Here is a 19,342-nt window from a genome sequence, read left to right on the forward strand (position 1 = left end):
CCTTTCGTAATACAGGACCCTGTTGCTAATTTATCTCCCTATCCCTTACTTCCAACCATACTGAGGTTCCCACTAAGATGTACCTACAGTGTTCACAAGTTCCACATCTAGTTGTCCCTCTCACATTGTTCTTAACATTAATGGGATGTTCCAGTAAAAATTTTAAATTGTAATTAGTTTTAAAAACAAATGTTGGTTCTTTTCCTACTGTATCTAATATTTCCTCGTTCCCCTTAAACAACACCCAGTTTTTCTTGACAATATCCCTAATCTTACTACTTGTTTCTCCATAAGTCACCACCATGGATTGGGTATAATCTTTCCTTGTGTTAGTTTCATTCTCCTTCACTAAATAGGATCCCAGCAGGGGTTTATACCTACTACCCCACTCACTAATAACTTGCTCACAAATGGGTAGTATAAATTCTAACGGGTAACCTCTTTCAGAAAAAAATTGTACTAGTGTGCCCATTTCTCTCTTTACTATATCAGTGATAGAACACATTCTTGCTACCCAGACCATTTGACCCTTTACTATGTTTCTTTTTGTGTATAGCGGGTGTCTACTTTTAAATTGTAAATAATCATTTGAAAAAGTGGGTTTTCTATAAATGTGAGATTCGAATTTGTTGTTTTCATAATTCTTATTAGGTAAAACATCAAGATAATTGATACTGTCATTATTAAAAGTACCAGTAAATTTAAAATATTCGCTTAAATTATTTATATATTCCATAAATTCTTCATGTTTATCTCCCACCTTCCATAAAATAAAAATATCATCCAGGTAATGCAAGTAGTGAATCCAAAACATAGAAAAAGAAGTGTTAAAAATATATAACCTCTCCCACCCATACATTACAAGATTCGCAAACAATGGTGCGCAACTAGTGCCCATGGCTGTACCATTGACCTGATGATAATATTCTCCTTCAAAAGTGAAATAATTATGTTTTAAGATGGTTTCCATTAGTGTCATGATAAAGTTCACCATAGTATTACTTAATGAGGTTTTTTCCACTAATACTTCATAAAAAAGCTCTAAACCAGTTTTGTGAGGTATCGAGGTGAACAAGTCAACCACATCCACAGTAGAGAAACTCAAACTCACTGAAAATGTATCCTGTTTGATTCTGCCCAAAAAGTCCCAAGAGTCCCTTAACACATGTTCAATAGGGACCAGGGACCCCCCTACTATTCTGTCCACAAAAACCCCTAAAGAGTAGGTCGAACTGTTCTGACAAGTTATAATCAACCTGTATGGGAGATCCCTGATGTCCTTGTGGACTTTCGGTATCCCAAACACAACCGGAATAGTAGGGTTTTGATTCACCAGAAAACCGTATACGTCTTAGTTTATGACACCTTGCAATAGTGCATCTTCTAACATCATCTGGATTCTCCTGTGGGAAATATTTATTTCATTTTTAGAAACACTTTGGTATTTCTCTTCCTGCTGTAACATGGAAAAAATCTTGTTGTAATCTACCTTATTGGTTATAGCCATCCCACCATCCTTGTCTGGTTTCATGAACCTCGGTTGTTCATTACTTCTTAATTCCCTCAGTAAACAGCTCTCTTCCCTATGTAAATTGAATTTACTAGGCTTAAATTCATTGAAATATTCAAAAATCTCCTGTGAACAAACTTTATCAAAAGTTCCTGTTAAGGGATGAAGTGGCAGGTTAAAACAACTTTTTCTTCGGAGCCATTCCTTCTCCCTAGCTGTGTTGTTGTCCTTAAACTTGTATTTTAGGTTAATTTTCCTTGTACAAAGTTTTAATTCAGTTAACACAGAGCTTACATCTTATTTTTTAGAGGGAACAAATTTAATATCTTTCATTAGTAAGGTGAAAATATTCTTATCAATGTTAATACCAGCGTAATTAAAAATATTAAAACCCTGGTAAGACAGCAGCAACCCATCAAAAGAGCTAAGAATGTCTACTTCCTGCCCCACTTCATTAAGTGTTACTTGTAGCTGTTCTTCCTCCAGTTGTTCTGCGGCAGGAAACCTTTCCTCCTGGTAGGACCCTGAGGTAAAAAAACATCATGGTTCCTATAGTTGTTTCTTTTATTTTGCAACCTCTCGGATCTTCTTAAGGGTGGCTATTCTTGATCATACACACTTTCCATTACACTTTCTCTCTGAGGATTGCCTTGCCTATTATTGAACATTTCAGCCCTTGAAACATTGTCTCCTTCATAACTTTCTCCAAAGTAAGATTTTGGGAAGGAATAAGCTGTTTGATTTCTATACTCATTCTCATCCCTCGCTAACGTTCTTTTTTTCCTTTCAATATTAATTTCTACTTGATGTCCTTCAAGGATGCGTCTGCAGTCCTTACAAATGGGTTGTCCTGTCGCCAGCAGCCCCCCGCCGTCAGGATTCCAAAAAAAGTCTGGGCGCTGATGTCGGGCTTTGTCGTGACGCCACCCGGAACAGCTGCAGGTAGTATGTATCACCAGCCGGGCTTCAGTCAGTTCTTGCCGCGTGGCACCGTGCAGAAGCTGTTCGTCGGTTCAAGTCAAACCCAGATTACAGAAACCCCAGAATTTAAAGCTAAGCACTCTAAAGGCACCTGCTGGGACCTTTCTTGCCCCCAGAAAAGTGAAAGTCTGTTGCTTGTGTTTAACTTGTGGGAAACAATAGAACTTTCCACTACTTACACTTTTTACTTCACAGACCTTGTTTAGGCCCAGCAGCCTTAGCCTGTGCTTCTTCTTCTACGTTCCAGTTTTTCTTAAGTTTATGGAATTTGCTGAGGAGTTCTTTGCCCGAGTTTTACATTATGCCTGGATACCCGATGCACGCAAATATCCCGCGGACGATGAAAAATATCTAAGAACGGTCCGGCGAGGAATCACACTGCTGGTCAACGCGTAAAGTCAATGGGGCGCCAAGTCGGTACCTCTTCTCGGTCTCGGGCTGAACAGTCCTACCGAGGCCGAGCGGCTCCAAGTTTACCTCGGTAACTGAAGCTGAACCCGCAACTGAGGTTCACAGGATTTGCCTTCCATTTTGCAGGTTCATTTGATTTATCTTTGCATCTTCCCTTTGATATTTCTTTGCTGGGCATTGGAGCTGCTGCCGGACCTAGGGCTGCAAAAATTAAGCCTCAGCCAGGGCTAAAGCAGCAAAATCTCTAGCTCTAGTAGTAGCTGGGCACCCTCTCTTACAGGCTCAGATCTAGGTCTACAAATGCTTTTGATAGCAGAGGATCAGGCAACTGATCCACCCTCTCAACCATTATCTGCACAGGGCCTCCCTGAGAGAGTTGAGACAGAGAGGCCTAGATGACAGATCCGAGATTCTTTCTTCAGATGACTCCTCTCCCTTATGAGGACTCTGATGCAGAAGAGTCCATTCTTTCCTTATGAGGACCTGAGGAATTTCTTGTTGGGGAAACTGCCTCTCCTACTTGGAGGAATATTCTGGGAAGGATTTGCAGAACATGAGGGAGTTTTTTCACCTTTTTATAAGGGCTTTTTTGTTGTGGCATAGCATCCTTTGCCCTTTGCCATTATTGTTGCATAGGCCCTTTGCTATTCCCCCAGTACTGCCTGTTTGAGATCTCCTCTCACATGATGCTTGTACTGCTCCTGATTCTTCCTCCGCCCCAAATCAATCTATAGGGGCTCATGGGTCTGACACACCATTCTGCTAAAATGCATGGTTAAAAGAGCAGTCCTTACAGACCCATGTTAAATCAAAAGCTCTAGATGCTCCCATGGATAGCTCAATTTGTTTGGCTCCCTGCACAGCAGGTGCTGAAAGAAGGTGGAAGAAAGCAAAATCTGTCCAGACGGTCAAGGATTTTGCAGGTGCAGCCTCCAGCCTCCAAGGTTTGGTCCAGGAACTAGCCCCAAGTGGTTTTCAGACACCTCCAGAGCCAAGGAGGCGGAAATGGCTCAAGAGGCAGGCGGTCAATCAGGAGAGGTTCCAGGGGAGGCCTTGAGCAGGCCCAAGCAACCACAACAGCACAAGCAGATCCACCACCACTTCACTCAGCAATCACAATCACAGTGACTTGGTTTGCCTGCACCAGGGAACAGCTTCGGCACCCTTATAAGCAGCATAGCCACAGGCTGTGTTTTCAGTAAACTGGCATTACCACAGGAGACAAAAATGATTTTACAGACACAGATTACAAGGCGTGAGGTTTCACTTCACAACTCAGAGGAAGAGAAGAGGAATGCAAACCTACCTCCAAATCAGAAGACAACAGCTAACTGCAGTATACCGCTTACTAAGGATATGAAGATTGAACTAAGGATGGAATCTGGCAGGATTTTGCCAGATTCTTCTCCAGAGACTCCTTCTCACCTGTCCGCTCCGACATCTTCAGAACCATTACAGGGAAATGGGGACTACCAGAATAGACTATTGCATCATCCCCACGCAAATCACCAAAAAAAAAATTCTGCACGCGAGACGCATCACACTTGCTTGCTTGTGGACTCCCTCTTTTCAGGTTGAAAAAAAAACAGCATATGCATTACCCCACCTTCTCCCGCCAATTTTGATGCACAAGGTGATCAAAGAGATCAAAGAAGACCATCCTGATATCCATCCTGACTGCTAAGGCAACATTGGTACCATTTACTGAGAAAGCATGAAAAGGACGTCTTATGGCCTGGCCCTGCTCCTAGTTCCTGTTAACACAGAACAACCCCAAAAACCTGCTGCCAAACCCTGCAACAGAACACTGCAGCTGGCTGCCCAGATTACCTAATAAGAACAAAAGACGGATTTATCTCAAGGCTTAGAGACATTTATTAAAGATTTCCTGGAAATCAATAAAAGGAAATAAAAAAAAAAAATAATTTATAAAGGAAAGCAAGACCAAAAAAAGTACTGCAAAATAAACATAGCTAACATCCTGGAATACTTGGAATACTCCTCTCTAATGGCATGGCCTTTCCTATTCTTCCATTAAGATTCATGCATCGTTCATTCATTTCCTCCAGTCAGCAGCAACTCTGATCCTCCAGTCTTCTCACTGCCCCTTAGAAGTCAAGAGGCTAGAATGGGAATGAATTAAAAATGTAAAACCACCTAGGAAGCCCCATATTGCCAGGAGAACTTTAACTTTGACAACTCCTTTTTTTAGAGCCAGCAGCCCAGAAGAATTAAGCAGCAGCTGCATAAGAATTACAGTACTTGCTTCTGCTTCATAAATTCTGTCTTTAATTTCCACACCTAGGGTACAGAGACTAGAGGCTACTTCCACATCACCATCATTATAGAGTGTCCATGAACCCCTATCAGATAAATTGAGCTATTCCAGGGTATCTTTTATGCAAACCAACACCTGCCCACATTCTTCCCAAGCCCACCACACAGAAACATGGAGATGGACAACCAGATAGACAAACAGACAAGACTAATGGTAACCATACCTGGACAGCACTTAGAGAATAGCTAACTGGACAGGACCAAGAGCAAGGCAAAACAAAAACTAACAGGAAACTTAAACAAAACAAGGAATTTGGAAAAAACATCGGAATTTCAAAACGGAAAGTGCCACAGGAAAATAGGAGAAACTCAGTTACTCTCAGCTGGGGAACCAATCAGGCTACCAGCCAGATTTTGAGCTACTCACTCTACTGCCACTATTTGGCTAACTTATCACCAGCTTTTGGCGACCGCTGCTCACAGTTTATTTAGCATTATACAGCTCAGACATATTGTTTTGCTTTGCATTTTTTTTAGTATTTACTACCCATTTGCAGATGCCAGCAGGACACTGTACACTCCTTTTGTTTAAATCTTCTAACTCACCATATCTTTATTACCTACTAGGTAGATGTTGGGCTATGTATAGATGCCATCCAGGACAGCATATGCATCTTGATCTACATAGACATACCACTGCCTTAGATAAACCCCTCCTTGGGGATGGCTATTACCTGCCTCCTGGAACTTCAGGAGGTATATATTTATTTGTTCTCTGATATGGGCATACATGTTTTATTTAAATTAGCCTTCTTTGGAAACTTATTACATGCTATTTTTATGTATATATGTATATACATGTTTATTTTTATTGCTGCTCTCTTCTAGCCTGAAACTGCCTTTATTATCCAATAACCTTCTTCCATCAGGCGGCATCCAGTCTTTACTCATCTACGGGAAGGAAAGGCCTGACTGACGACTTGACACCGGGGCGACCCGAAGATCAAAGTGACACACAGTGCGACATCTATTGAGGCTGGGCCTATCGCCATGGAGCTGCCTGGATTAGACAAAACTGTTCCTCAACTTTGTCAAAAACCATATTATATTTCCCAGAAACATTGTTAAAATGAACATCATTTAAAATCGCTTTGTTATATTTCTCATCATCAACAAGCATTTCTTTGACCTTATTATTGTTTAACTTATAATAAATTCCATGAGTTCGAACCCATGACGGTCAAACATTTCACATTATTCATCACATTCTTTCTGTCCCCTTTTAAGTCCATTAGGGAATTTATAAACCCTTAATCCCTTAGGCACTTTGTGTTTTTTAATGCATTTTGTTAAATATGCATTATCGCATTGTAAGTTGCGTACCTTACAAAGCGATTGTTCTAAATCATTGAGTTTTTAGTCCATGTTCTCCTGCACGTCTCCCGTGCGAATGAAGAACAACCTGAAATCACTATTGAACCAGTCCTGGAATCTATTTACATTATGCCGCACAGTCTCTGAAGTTGGTTTCTGTCCACAAGGAATAGAGCCGGTCGTGGCCATTGTTAGCATCGCCATGTTTCCCCTAGAGCCTTGTTTTGTCGCTCCTGATGACGATTCACCCACAACACTGTCTTGTCGGCTCCCTTTGACCTCCGAGTCCTGTGCCTTCGGGTGTTGTAGTTTCTCAACAGCTTCCTGCAGTTGAGTTACTTTGCTTGTCAATGTGAGGACAAGCTGAAAAATATCATTGTCCCCGAGAACTCCGTTCTCAGCATTGGTTAAGTTATTTGATCCATCAAAAGCATTGTTCTCTTCGAACACAGAAGGCATACCAATATCACTCATTTTCCTGCCCAGTCAAAAAGGAAAATGCCTGGTGTTTCAACTTTTTGAAAAATCCGTTGAGTCTGGCAGCACGCACCACTGGTAAAATAAAACTGTAGAAAACAAACCACCAGTGACCAGAGTGGAGAAACACCACAAGGAACAAGTAAGCCACTCTGTGCTGTTGCCTCACAAAAAATCCACAGGCATGAAATGATCCAAAATATTGGTAAAAACACAGGTTTATTCCTCCAACCAGTCAAAGCAGTAAAATAGCTTAAAAACCATACAGAATAAATAGAACACAACTGTAGTGTATCCAACACAGTCAAGCGCTTTTGTCCTGCTCTAGGACTTCTTCAGAACTGTGTTTGCTAAAACCCACTCCCTCTTTTATACCGACTATTAACTAATTAAAATTTAAATCATGTTAACCTTATAGAATCTGTTAAAAAGTGTGTAGTAAATTTTAATGTCTCTGTGAAAGAAAGCAGTGTTGTTTACTGAACTAGGTTCTTTTCTATTACAAAATAGTGGCCCTATGTTTCAATTCAGGTTTTATAGATACATTGTTGTTGATGCCTGGGGTTACCATGGCATTAAATCTCAATTGCCACCTCATTTCTGCCCTCTCCAAGTTGTTTTTCCAATTACCCCCTTTAAAAGTAGTCACTCGCTATACACAAAAAGAAACATAGTAAAGGGTCAAATGGTCTGGGTAGCAAGAATGTGTTCTATCACTGATATAGTAAAGAGAGAAATGGGCACACTAGTAACATTTTTTTCTGAAAGAGGTTACCCGTTAGAATTTGTACTACCCATTTGTGAGCAAGTTATTAGTGAGTGGGGTAGTAGGTATAAACCCCTGCTGGGATCCTATTTAGTGAAGGAGAATGAAACTAACACAAGGAAAGATTATACCCAATCCATGGTGGTGACTTATGGAGAAACAAGTAGTAAGATTAGGGATATTGTCAAGAAAAACTGGGTGTTGTTTAAAGGGAATGAGGAAATATTAGATACAGTAGGAAAAGAACCAACATTTGTTTTTAAAACTAATTACAATTTAAAATTTTTACTGGAACATCCCATTAATGTTAAGAACAATGTGAGAGGGACAACTAGATGTGGAACTTGTGAACACTGTAGGTACATCTTAGTGGGAACCTCAGTATGGTTGGAAGTAAGGGATAGGGAGATAAAATTAGCAACAGGGTCCTGTATTACGAAAGGACTGGTATATATAGCTATTTGTCAGGAATGTCAGCATTTCTACATAGGTAAAACCGAAAATTTTTAGAAGGAGGATCTATGAGCATTTGTATGCTGTGAGAAAACATGATGAAAATAATGCTATATACAGGCATATTAACAATAATCCCAATCACTCTTTCTTATTTGGTATTCTGGAGGTTACTGGTAGTAATCCGAGAGGGGGTAATTGAAAAAACAACTTGGAGAGGGAAGAAATGAGGTGGCAATTGAGACTCAATGCCACGGTAACCCCAGGCATCAACGACAATGTATCTATAAAACCTGAATTGAAACACAGGGCCACTATTTTGTAATAGAAAATAACCTAGTTCAGTAAACAACACTGCTTTCATTCACAGAAACATTAAAATTTACTACACACTTTTTAACAGATTCTATAGGGTTAACATGATTTAAATTTTAATTAGTTAATTGTCAGTATAAAAGAGGGAGTGGGTTTTAGCAAACACAGTTCTGAAGCAGTCCTAGAGCAGGACGAAAGTGCTTGACTGTGTTGGATACACTACAGTTGTGTTCTATTTATTCTGTGTGGTTTTTAAGCTATTTTACTGTTTTGACTGACTGGAGGAGTAAACCTGTGTTTTTACCAATATTTTGGATCATTTCATGCCTTTGGATTTATATATATATATATATATATATATATATATATATATATATATATATACAAAAAAATTCAGCTGCCCTTGAAAAATTACAATTTCTTATCTGCTTTATAACACCTAGGGTTTAGAAAGCATTAATGTAGTAATATAAAGTGATGACATTTAAATTTCATTAAAGGGATAAGAGGTAGCTCTGTCACCTCCCAGCAAGAAGTTCCCTGGTTCTATTCTCAGCTGGGTTGCCTTTTGTAAGGAGTTTGAATCTCCTCATTGTGTTCACTTGGGTTTTCTCCAGGTGCTCTGGTTTCCTCCCACATTCCAAAGGCATACAGTAGGTGGATTGGATACTCTAAAGTGGCCATTGGTGTGAGTGTACATGCAAGTGTGTGATGTGGAAGAAGTACTGTGGCACACCTAGCCACCCGGTGGTACAAATCTTGGCTCTAGATGATTGTCACTGTTGATGTGACACCCCGACCCTATGTGCAAAAATGGGAAAAAGGGGTTGTGGATGGATAGTTGGCTGGATGGATGGATAAGAAATAAAAAAGAATACACATTTGAATAATGCTAGGCTTCAAGTCTTTCTAACTTCAACTTAAACTGATCATGTTAAATAATGTTCACAGATCTAGAAGATTTATAAGGATTGGAGGTTTAATAAAATCCTTTAGAGCTGCAGAATGAAAGTATCACAGAGTTCAAATACAATGACGTTTCTGGCCTGAATGGACATTTCACAGTTTTGTAAATGTATGTTATTGCAAATTTTGGGACTTTAAGACAAGCTTTTAGTAGTACTGTAATATCTTGTTAAGATAGTCTGTATTTCATGGAGACATGTATTTACATCAGTTGCTAAAAGTTGTGAAAGACCTAGTCAGTTCATTGTATTGACCAAACAGTTTAAACGTGTTAGAAAAATTTGTGCAGCCTTTCCCAGTTACAACGGTATGTGACCTATTCATTTCGCCCTTGTCAGTCCTGCCCTATCACACATAAATACAATTTTAAAAAAAATCTTACAGTTGTTTCACATATCATTATTATAATAATGAGTTACTTTTTTAATTGCAAAGTTTAGATAGTGTAACAGGCAGTACTGATAAGTTGCGGTGCCTTTTTTCAAATATTAAAGGTGGTTTGTTTTCCATTTTTGATAGTGAAAAATGTAGCCTTAATTGTGTATAAGCTCTGTAGTACATTAGGTAGGCATGTACAGTTAACAGTTTGGTTATCTAAACAGGCTCCTCTGTTTTAGTTTAGGCTATAAAGAAATCTTATCATTAAACCAAAGTGTTTATCTACCTGCAGATGCAGGATCCAAAAAAGTTTGCTACTCTCCATCTTATTTACTAAATCATCCAGTCTATCATCATTAAGCATGATTTCGATTACTTTAAATTAAAATCTATGAGCATTATCTTTTTCTAAGACATGTTTGGCTAGAGTATTATTATCATTTAATATTCTAATATCGCTGACATGTTCTCTCATCCTCTCAAATAAACAGTGGTTGGTCTTGCTGATATAAAACACTTTACATTCAAAGCACTGTGCTAGATAGGTTAAATTACATGTGTGACAGTTATCTGAAACCTTAAAATAATATTTTTTATCTGTCACTGGATGCATAAAGAAAGTTTCCTTGTCAATCAAGTGGCAGAAGTTATAATAGCCACAAGGAAATGTACCCAAGCAGTTAAGGCGCTTGGGTTCAGTATACCTACAACATAGTAAACGTTTTAGTGATTTACTTCTTTTGAACCTAAAACTCAGCTTAGAACCTGTGACACTATTAATACATCTATCTGCAGTTAAAGTATACCAGTTTTTCTTAATAATATCACAAACAGCATTAATATTTTTAGAGTAACTGTCTATGTCAGATGAGTACCATAGAAGGATGTCATCTCTGTTTTTTCCAAACTTCTTCTTGTTTTAACTATGTAGCCCCTACCTAATATTGGTTAGCATAAAGACTTTTAAAAATTACTAAGAGAAAAACAGGTCTTTGCAAATGACATTTTAACACATTTCAGCACTTCTGAAAGTGATTCATTTATATAACATTTAGGAGGAGTTTCATCATTTTTCAGTCTGTACCTTTTGTATACTAAAGTCCAAGTTAAGGGGGAAAGTAACTTAACTGTCTCTTGATATTATTGGTGTTAAATGTGGATAAACGTTACATGCTAAACAACTCAAACTTGGGGGAGGATGGGGACTGTTACATCAGGCAGGGCGAAAAAATGTCATATCAATAAATACATTGGCTTTGAAAGGTAGATGAAGTGGCATTCATTGCATTATATGTTTGGCATGATATGTCCTTAAAAAGGCCATATAGAGGTGATATGACAACAGTAATTTAACAATATTTTAAATATTTAGTTCAATAGTTGCACTGCTGTGTTCCTGGCTCCCCATTTTAACTTCAAGGTTTCCCTTCTCACCTGTTTAGACTTCTTGCAAGTTGGTTGTTCCTGAAAGACCTTCCAAAGTGCTATCACACAATATTACAGAGCGATGCAAACAGTAACTATACTAAACAAGTACAAGGTCTCCCCTTCAACTATTTAGACTGCTCTGCTAACTGCTTGCTCTGGTTTAGCTTTGTAAGACCCACATCATCTAACATTACAGTGGAAGTTCTACACAAAATAGCAACCACTGTATTGTCATCTAGCATGTGATTAATTATTAACAGCATTACCACTGAAACATTGCATTGCATGGGCATATTAGAAACATGCGGCCCATTTATTTTCTTGTGTGTGGGGTTATGAATGTAAGACCTTATCAGTTTCCATGGTGAGTATCCTTCATGTGGCTATCTGTGTTCTGCTGATCACTGCTGTTTTTAAATTGCTATCAGAAAATTAAACAGTAGGTTCACAACTCAGTATTTCAGCTGTGCATTGTATGAAAATTCAAGGCTACATTTGCACAGGATAAGATAGGGTTGGTTACTCTGTTTTTTTTTTCCTTTGTTTCAGACTATGGTTTATATTCTGTATCTAACTGCACATTTATTCCATTAGTTACACTCCAGTGTATCCCCCTTAACTTGCTGTGGTTCCACATTGAAAAAGCTATTCACGTCTATTGCTTTCAAGGTTTTAAGTGGCTGTGAAAAAAGAAAAAAGGCATTTTTTTTGTGTTTTTACTGTTGTTTTTTTAGCTTGAGAAGTGCAACTGTTCCATGTTGAAAGGCTGTATGTACTACTACGTTTCTTATAGTATATATAAATTCTTTTTTGCAGTGTAAATGCATTAATTATTGATTGCAAAGCTGTATTATTTTAGTGTGAAGTTTCAAAACTGTTTTTTTTGCACTATTTTGCACAGTTGTGTTTGTGTTTAATAGGTTACTTCCCTACTATATAGTGAGATATATTTTATATATTCCATGGTTTCCCATGCTACATATAATGCACTGCTTTGCTTGTGTCATGTATTTAGCCATTTCAAGTCACAAGGATTGGCTGTGTATCCTGCTGTGTCACAGCTAACAATATTTTCTACTGATTTTCTTTAAAATTACAAAGTTCTTTACTCTGTTCCAAAGGTAGAGCAATTTGTGTTATTCAATTACATAGATTTCCATATGAAACTTTAAGAGATAACCAGCTGTTTCACTTTAGGATTTTATCATTCCTCTGTCTGTCACAGGCAACTGTAAATTTTTTCCCTTCACCTTTTTGACTGCACTAGGAAATGGATGTGCCTGGACTACCTTCCCAAAAGCTACATGTCATCTAATATGAGACACCAAGTGTAGCACTGCAGTGTTTTTTTTAAACATTTACTCTGTTTTCTGTGTGTGTGTGTGTGTGTGTGTGTGTGTGTGTGTGTGTGTGTGTGTGTGTGTGTGTGTGTGGTCCTCAATATTTTATGGTGAAGCTCCCATATGTTGCAGTTGTATTCTGCAATTCACCACTGATGTTCTTTGTGTTTCACAGTTGCAGTCATTACATCTGAGTTATCTGCTTTGCAGTAGCCCTCAGTCGGCCTGATTAACAAAGTCTTGGGTCCTGCATCGGTTGCTGTCTCTTCTTCCATGACGTCAGGTCGTAGGAGGTATAAAACATGCAGCCAACGCCATTACATCAGTCTTTCTTGCCATGCGATGCCCGAAGCAGAAGCAGTTCGCAAGTGCCGGTCGGCAGACTCCTGAAATTTTCGTTTTCGAGTTTCAGAACCGAAGTCTTCAGCTAAAGCTAAGTACCCTGTTGGTGAAACTTTTTCTTGCTCCTTACCAATGTCAGTAAACGTTAATAATTGCATTACTCGTGGAAAGCAAATACCTCACAAAGATTTTCATTTGTTCTGTATTCCTTGCCTAGGCCCTGACCACGACGTACCTTGCTGTAGGTTTTGTGCTTTATTTAATCACGCACTATCCGTCGTCGGTATATCTTCACCTCTAAATATTTAGGTTCTCAGTTTAATTATCCAGAAATGTCATCAGTTAGCTATCCAACTACTGGGATTCCAAAAAAATTTAAAGATAAAGACAGAGACAGGCCACCGAGGTCCAAAACTGCCGACGACGCTTCTCCTAAGCCAGTCGCTAGTTCGCTGGTACTCAGACGCTTTCACAGCCCCTGATGCCCGCTACTTCTGACTTGCAGGCCTCTACTGAGACCCATTTGGAGTCCGATATGCCGCAAGATGCTTCGACTGTGGAACCTGCGGATGTGTCTACCTTGGATGGGTCTTGAGCCGCTGTGCAGACACCGGTTTCTGAGGGTGTATTCAGGCCTACGGACTTGCATATTAAACCGATGCCTCCATCGTCATTTAGGCCAAAATCTCAAACCATGCCTAAGAAACAGATGCCCAGACCACATGCTCAGGCCTCTACGCCTAAAAAACAAATGATAAGAATGGCTGAAGATCTTATAACTCTAATCAGGGGAAGCCAACCCCCCCCCCTTCTAAGAGACCTAGGACTGAAGTTGTTTTTGAATTTTCTGATCAGGATTCTGATTTTTCTGATTCTTCTGATGATCTGGATTTGCCCTTATCTACTTATGAGGATTCTGATGCAGAGGACTCTATTCCTTCTACTTCCCCTCCAGAGAATTTTTCTTTTGGTGAGACCTTACATACTCTAAGGGAACATTTCCACTGGGAAAGCCAGGATTTTTCTGATTCAAAGAAGAGGCTTAGGGATTTCTTACTCCTGCCTCAGCATAGGCCTTTAGCTATACCTCCTGTACTAGACATTGTTGATGATGCCTTTTCAGAATCTAGTTTGGCTCCTGATTCTTTACCTCCTGCTCCCAGAAAACCTGACCGATATTACAGGGTTCCTGATTCACACAAGTTCCTTTTCAAAAATGCTATTGTGGATCCAGAGACTATTTCACAGGGACCCAAGGGCATTAAGGCTTCTACTGCTAAAAATCCTACCCCCTCTGATAGAGACTCCAGGGCGCAGGATAGATGGGGTAAGAAGGTTTACACTTCTGCAACCTTGGCCGTTAGGGCTTTAAACTGCCAGTTTCATATGATAAAGTATCAACAACATGTTACTGGATTGCTTAAATAGAAAATGATGTTGATTCCTGACTGTGCTGAACATAAAGAATTACAGAATTTAATGCATTCTGCTGAACAGGTTGGAACACATACTTTGCAGTGTGGATTTGATTCATTAGAGGCCTCTTGCATGGCTGCTGTTACTGGGTCTGTGCTCAGAAGGCTTGCTTGGCTTAAGGAGCATTCTTTGCTTGATCATGTTAAAGCTAAATTGTTGGATGCTGCCTTAAATCAGGACCGCCTGTTTGGCAACAAGGCTGAGGAAGTTCTTAAAAGGATGGAAGATAAAGCTAAATCTATGCAAACTGTCAAAGATTTCTTACAAGTTCAGCCTCCTAGATTTAGTAGGCACTGGCCCTCTAAGAATTGGTCCTTTCTGGCCCCTTCCAGGTCTTCTCAAGCCAAACCCAGACACAGCAGAAACCCCAGGTTTTAGTCCCAATGGACACACAAGACTAAGCAGTGGGGGGTTTCCACTCCCAAATCTGAGAGTAGTAAGACTCCCCCCTATAGAAAACTGTCTCAATGACTTGCTTTTAAAATTTCCAAGCACTTCCCAACTGAATGCTCCTTTAGGCGGAAAGATTGGTCTGCAGGCCAGAAACTGGGAACTCATTACCCAGGACAAATGGGTTTTAAATATAGTGTTCCAAGGATACAGATTTCACTTCCACACGTTACCAACTCCAAGTGGGTGGCCAGATCTACCCCCAAATCAGTGGGCGGAGGCCCAAAATCAAGTGCTCTGTCTCTTAAACATGGAAGCTTTTCAGTTGGTACCAGAAGAGGAAAAGGGACAAGGTTTCTATTCGAGACTTTTCCTGGTACCTAGAAAAGGCAATACATAGTGTCCTATCCTGGACCTTTCTACTCTAAACACCTTCCTGGTGATTCCAGAATTCAAAATGCTGATGCTTCACCAGCTGCTTCCTATGCTAGGCAAAGATGCATGGTTAGCAACACTAGACTTAAAAAAGCATACCTGCACATCCCTATCAGGGAGTCTTGCAGAAGATACCTATGCTTCAAAGCAGGCTACGTGCACTATCAGTTCTCTGTACTGCCCTTCGGCTTATCTACTGCACCCAGGGTATTCACAAAGTGCCTAGCTCCAGTCATTGCATTTTGCAGGCAAAGAAATGTTCAGATATACCCATACCTGGACGATTGTCTAATTCAGGCAGAAAGCCAGGACATACTTTTGAATCATCTGGCCTTTGTTCAAAGGGTACTGACTTGTTTGGGGTACACCATAAATGAAAAGAAATCACACCTGGTACCCTCTCAACAAATTACATTCCTGGGAGCAAGCTTGAATACAGCTTCCCAGATGGCTTTCCTCACGCCAGAGAAACGGATTCATTTGGCAACCTACTTCAAACAAGTGGCCACACAAACCCAGCTATCTGCAAGGCAAATTCTGCAAGCCTTGGGGTTCATGGCCTCCTGCATTCTTCTAATTCCATATGCAAAGCTGCGTATGAGGAAACTACAATGGTATCTCAAAAGCCTATGGTGTCAACATTCACAGGATCTAGAAGCAAGGATTCCAGTCATACCTTACCTACGTCTAGAGTTCCTTTGGTGGGCAGAGGCCTGCCACCAAAACAGGGGACTACCATTCACACTACCCCCTGCCACCCAAATTTTAACAACAGATGCATCAGACTATGCATGGGGGGCTCACTTGGCAGGGAAGTGCATTCAGGGAAAATGGAACCCAAGTCAAATTCACCTACACATAAATCAAAAGGAAATGTTAGCTGTACAGAATGCACTGACAGCCTTCAAGGACCACATTCTTCCAGGACAAGTAATGGTAAAGATGGACAACACCACTGTGATGTGGTAAATAAACAAGCAGGGGGTACTCATTCTTACTCCCTCTGCAGACTAGCCATGGTATTGTGGAACACAGCCTTGAGCTACCAAGTGAATCTACAAGCTCAATTCCTGCCAGAAAAACTAAATACACTGGCAGACAGTCTAAGCAGAATTCTCATGGACCCACATGAGTGGAAACTGGAACCAAGGATTTTCAGCATGTTGACAAGCAAATGGGGGAGCCCAGATATAGACCTGTTTGCCTCCCCCTGGAACCATCAATTGGACAAATTTTGCACAAAGATTCCCCACAAGCTAGCTTGGAAAGTGGATGCTCTATCCTTCAGCTGGAAAAAACTATCAGTTTATGCCTTTCCTCCTCTGCCTCTGCTTTCCAAAGTACTAATAAAGATCAAACAGGGCAAGCCAAGGACGATTTTAATTGCACCAGACTGGCCTCGCCAACACTGGTACCCACTCTTGCACAGTGTGTCATGCTTGGCTCCATGGCACCTGGCTCAGACTCCTTCCCTGCTGTCTCAGCAGGAGAACCAGATTCTGCACCCTCAGCTGCAAAGCCTGAACCTAGCAGCCTGGCTAATTACCTAATCTCTCCTTTACCATCCCTCAGTAAATCAGTGATGGATATCATTTTTGAGGCAAGGAGGCCCAGTACCAGAAAATCTTATGCTGCAAAATGGAAAAGATTTTGTGCCTGGAACCAATCTCAAGGAATGAACACAGCAGTGCCCAATTTACCTCAGATTCTACAATACTTGACTGAATTGCTTCATAAGGGCTTGTCCTTTTCCTCCATCAAAATGCATGCCTCAGCCATTTCAGCTCATTATAGCACGGAGCCTCCCCTCTTCTCTCACCCACTGCTCAAGCAGTTCCTCAGAGGGGCCAAAAACTTAAGGCCACCCAGGAGACCTCCAACTCCAGCCTGGGATCTTAACTTTATCTTGGAGAAACTCACTCTTCCTCCTTTCGAGCCAGCTGCTACTGCAGATTTAAACTTTTCTTCCTGGAAAACAGCTTTCCTTTTAGCTACCACTTCTGCAAGAAGGGTACCTGAATTACAGGCCCTTATGGCAGTGGAACCTTTCATCATCTTTCATGCGGACAGGGTGTCCCTCAGAACCAAACCCTCCTTCATGCCCAAGGTGGTATCCAGTGTGGCTCTTAATCAGTCCTTTCATTTGCCTACCTTTCTTCCTAACCCACAGAACAAAGGGGAACAGATACTGCACTCTTTAGATGTGCACAGACAGCTTAGATTCTACTTGGACAGGACTAAACCTCAAAGGAAATCTGAACAACTGCTGGTGGCATTTGCTGCAGGGACAGAGGGGAAAGCCATTTAAAAAAAACATTTCAAAATGGATAGGCCACTGCATTCTTTTATGCTATAAGCACCATGGAAAACCTGTCTCACAGGGCATCAGACCCCATTCAACCAGGGCTGCATCTACCACTACAGCCTTTCTCAGGGGCATCCCTACTAGGGACATCCTAGAAGCTGCTACTTGGAGTTCTGTACATACTTTCACCAAGCATTATCATTTGCCAATTTTCTCTAAATCCAGAGCTGGTTTTGCCACTGCAGTCTTGCAGGGCCTTATAGCTGGTCCTAATTCTAGTTAAATTCCTTCTCCCAACCTTAGCTTTGGTAATCTACCCAAATGTAATATCTGCAACAGTGAAACATGAAGAACATAGTACAGCTGTGTACACTTACCGTAAATGTAGATGTTCGAGTGTATTCACTGTTGCAGTCCTGGTTACCCTCCCTCCAGCCCCCTTTCTTCTTTTGGCTATACCTCTACTCTCACTTACTATGCTCAAAAAGCTTTTTGGTGTATTTGCTTTTTTGTTGGAGGTATATACTTGTGTTTATAGATTTAATTGCTTCCCATTAGGGGGACACCTGACATCTGGGGCAAGAAAAACTGATGTAATGGCGTTGGCTGCATGTTTTATACCCCGGACGACCTGACGTCACGGAAGAAGAGTCAGCAACCGACGCAGGACCCAAGACTTTGTTAATCAGGCCGACTGAGGGCTACTGCAAAGCAGATAACCCAAATGTAATGACTGCAACAGTGAATACACTCGAACATCTACTTTTATGGTAAGTGTACACAACTGTACTTTTTCAAGTGTCATCAGAAAACAGTGCTTTAGTTGTGAAATTTACAGCCACATATGGCTTTATTGGTCAGTAATCTGTGCATAAGGGTGAACCTAGACTTTTTCTTCTGCTACACACTAGAGCAAAACAGGGCTAATATCCCAACATCTCACACTACCTCTCTCCTGTCTTTCCCACAGTCAGTTACTTTTATAACTTGCATATCGTATGATACTCCTTTATATGACATGAAGCTACAGCTAGGAAATCCAATAATACACAGGCACTCCTTCATATTATGTACGGGACCATTGTATAAACATGACTTTTGGGTAACTCCATTCAAACATTGAATGGACATTATACTTATATTACTTAAATATTCTCCTGGTTTTCCTAACTCTCCTGTTTTTATATTTGTTTACAGTGTTACTGTTCATAAACAGACTACTTCCTTGGTCTTCCAACTGTAGCAGAATCATTATTGTCATACAGTGGAGACAGCACGATCCCACTTACAACTGTTACTCTTCCATTCTACTCCCTGATATGCTGCATCTCTTCTCTCCACTGGTGCACTTTTCAGACTATAATGGAAGCCCTTTATTAATACCACTCTCCTTTATCTGTACCGTACTGTGGTTGTGGTAGTGTTACCTGCTACGACCACTATTTCATTCTGCTATTTATACCCATCCCCTTGTCCTACTACACTTAACATTTTCATACTGTGGTTGCAGAACAAAGAAAACTACACTCTTGTGTCATATCTACTGTGAGAAAAGCATACCTTATCTGTACCACTTTGTATTCTGATCCATTATTCTTATGCTCTAATTATGTCATATTTTCACACTGTAGTGGCAGCCCAGTATGTCTTCCGAACATCCCTGATTTGTTTTGCTACTCCATATCTCTATTCATCCATTGATACAGTGTAGTACTGTG

The 19,342-nt window shown here is 40.4% G+C and overlaps 1 protein-coding gene across 2 annotated transcripts in view; it reads left to right on the forward strand.

The window, feature by feature from the left end:
- SLC16A1 (solute carrier family 16 member 1) overlaps window positions 1–19,342 on the forward strand; it is a 633,088-nt gene that overhangs the window by 110,821 nt on the left and 502,925 nt on the right. The gene's annotated exons all lie outside the window — the stretch shown is intronic.

The sequence above is a fragment of the Protopterus annectens genome, chromosome 7.part0, assembly GCF_019279795.1.
Source record: "Protopterus annectens isolate FY-2018-M chromosome 7.part0, PAN1.0, whole genome shotgun sequence".
Lineage (NCBI taxonomy): Eukaryota > Metazoa > Chordata > Ceratodontiformes > Protopteridae > Protopterus > Protopterus annectens.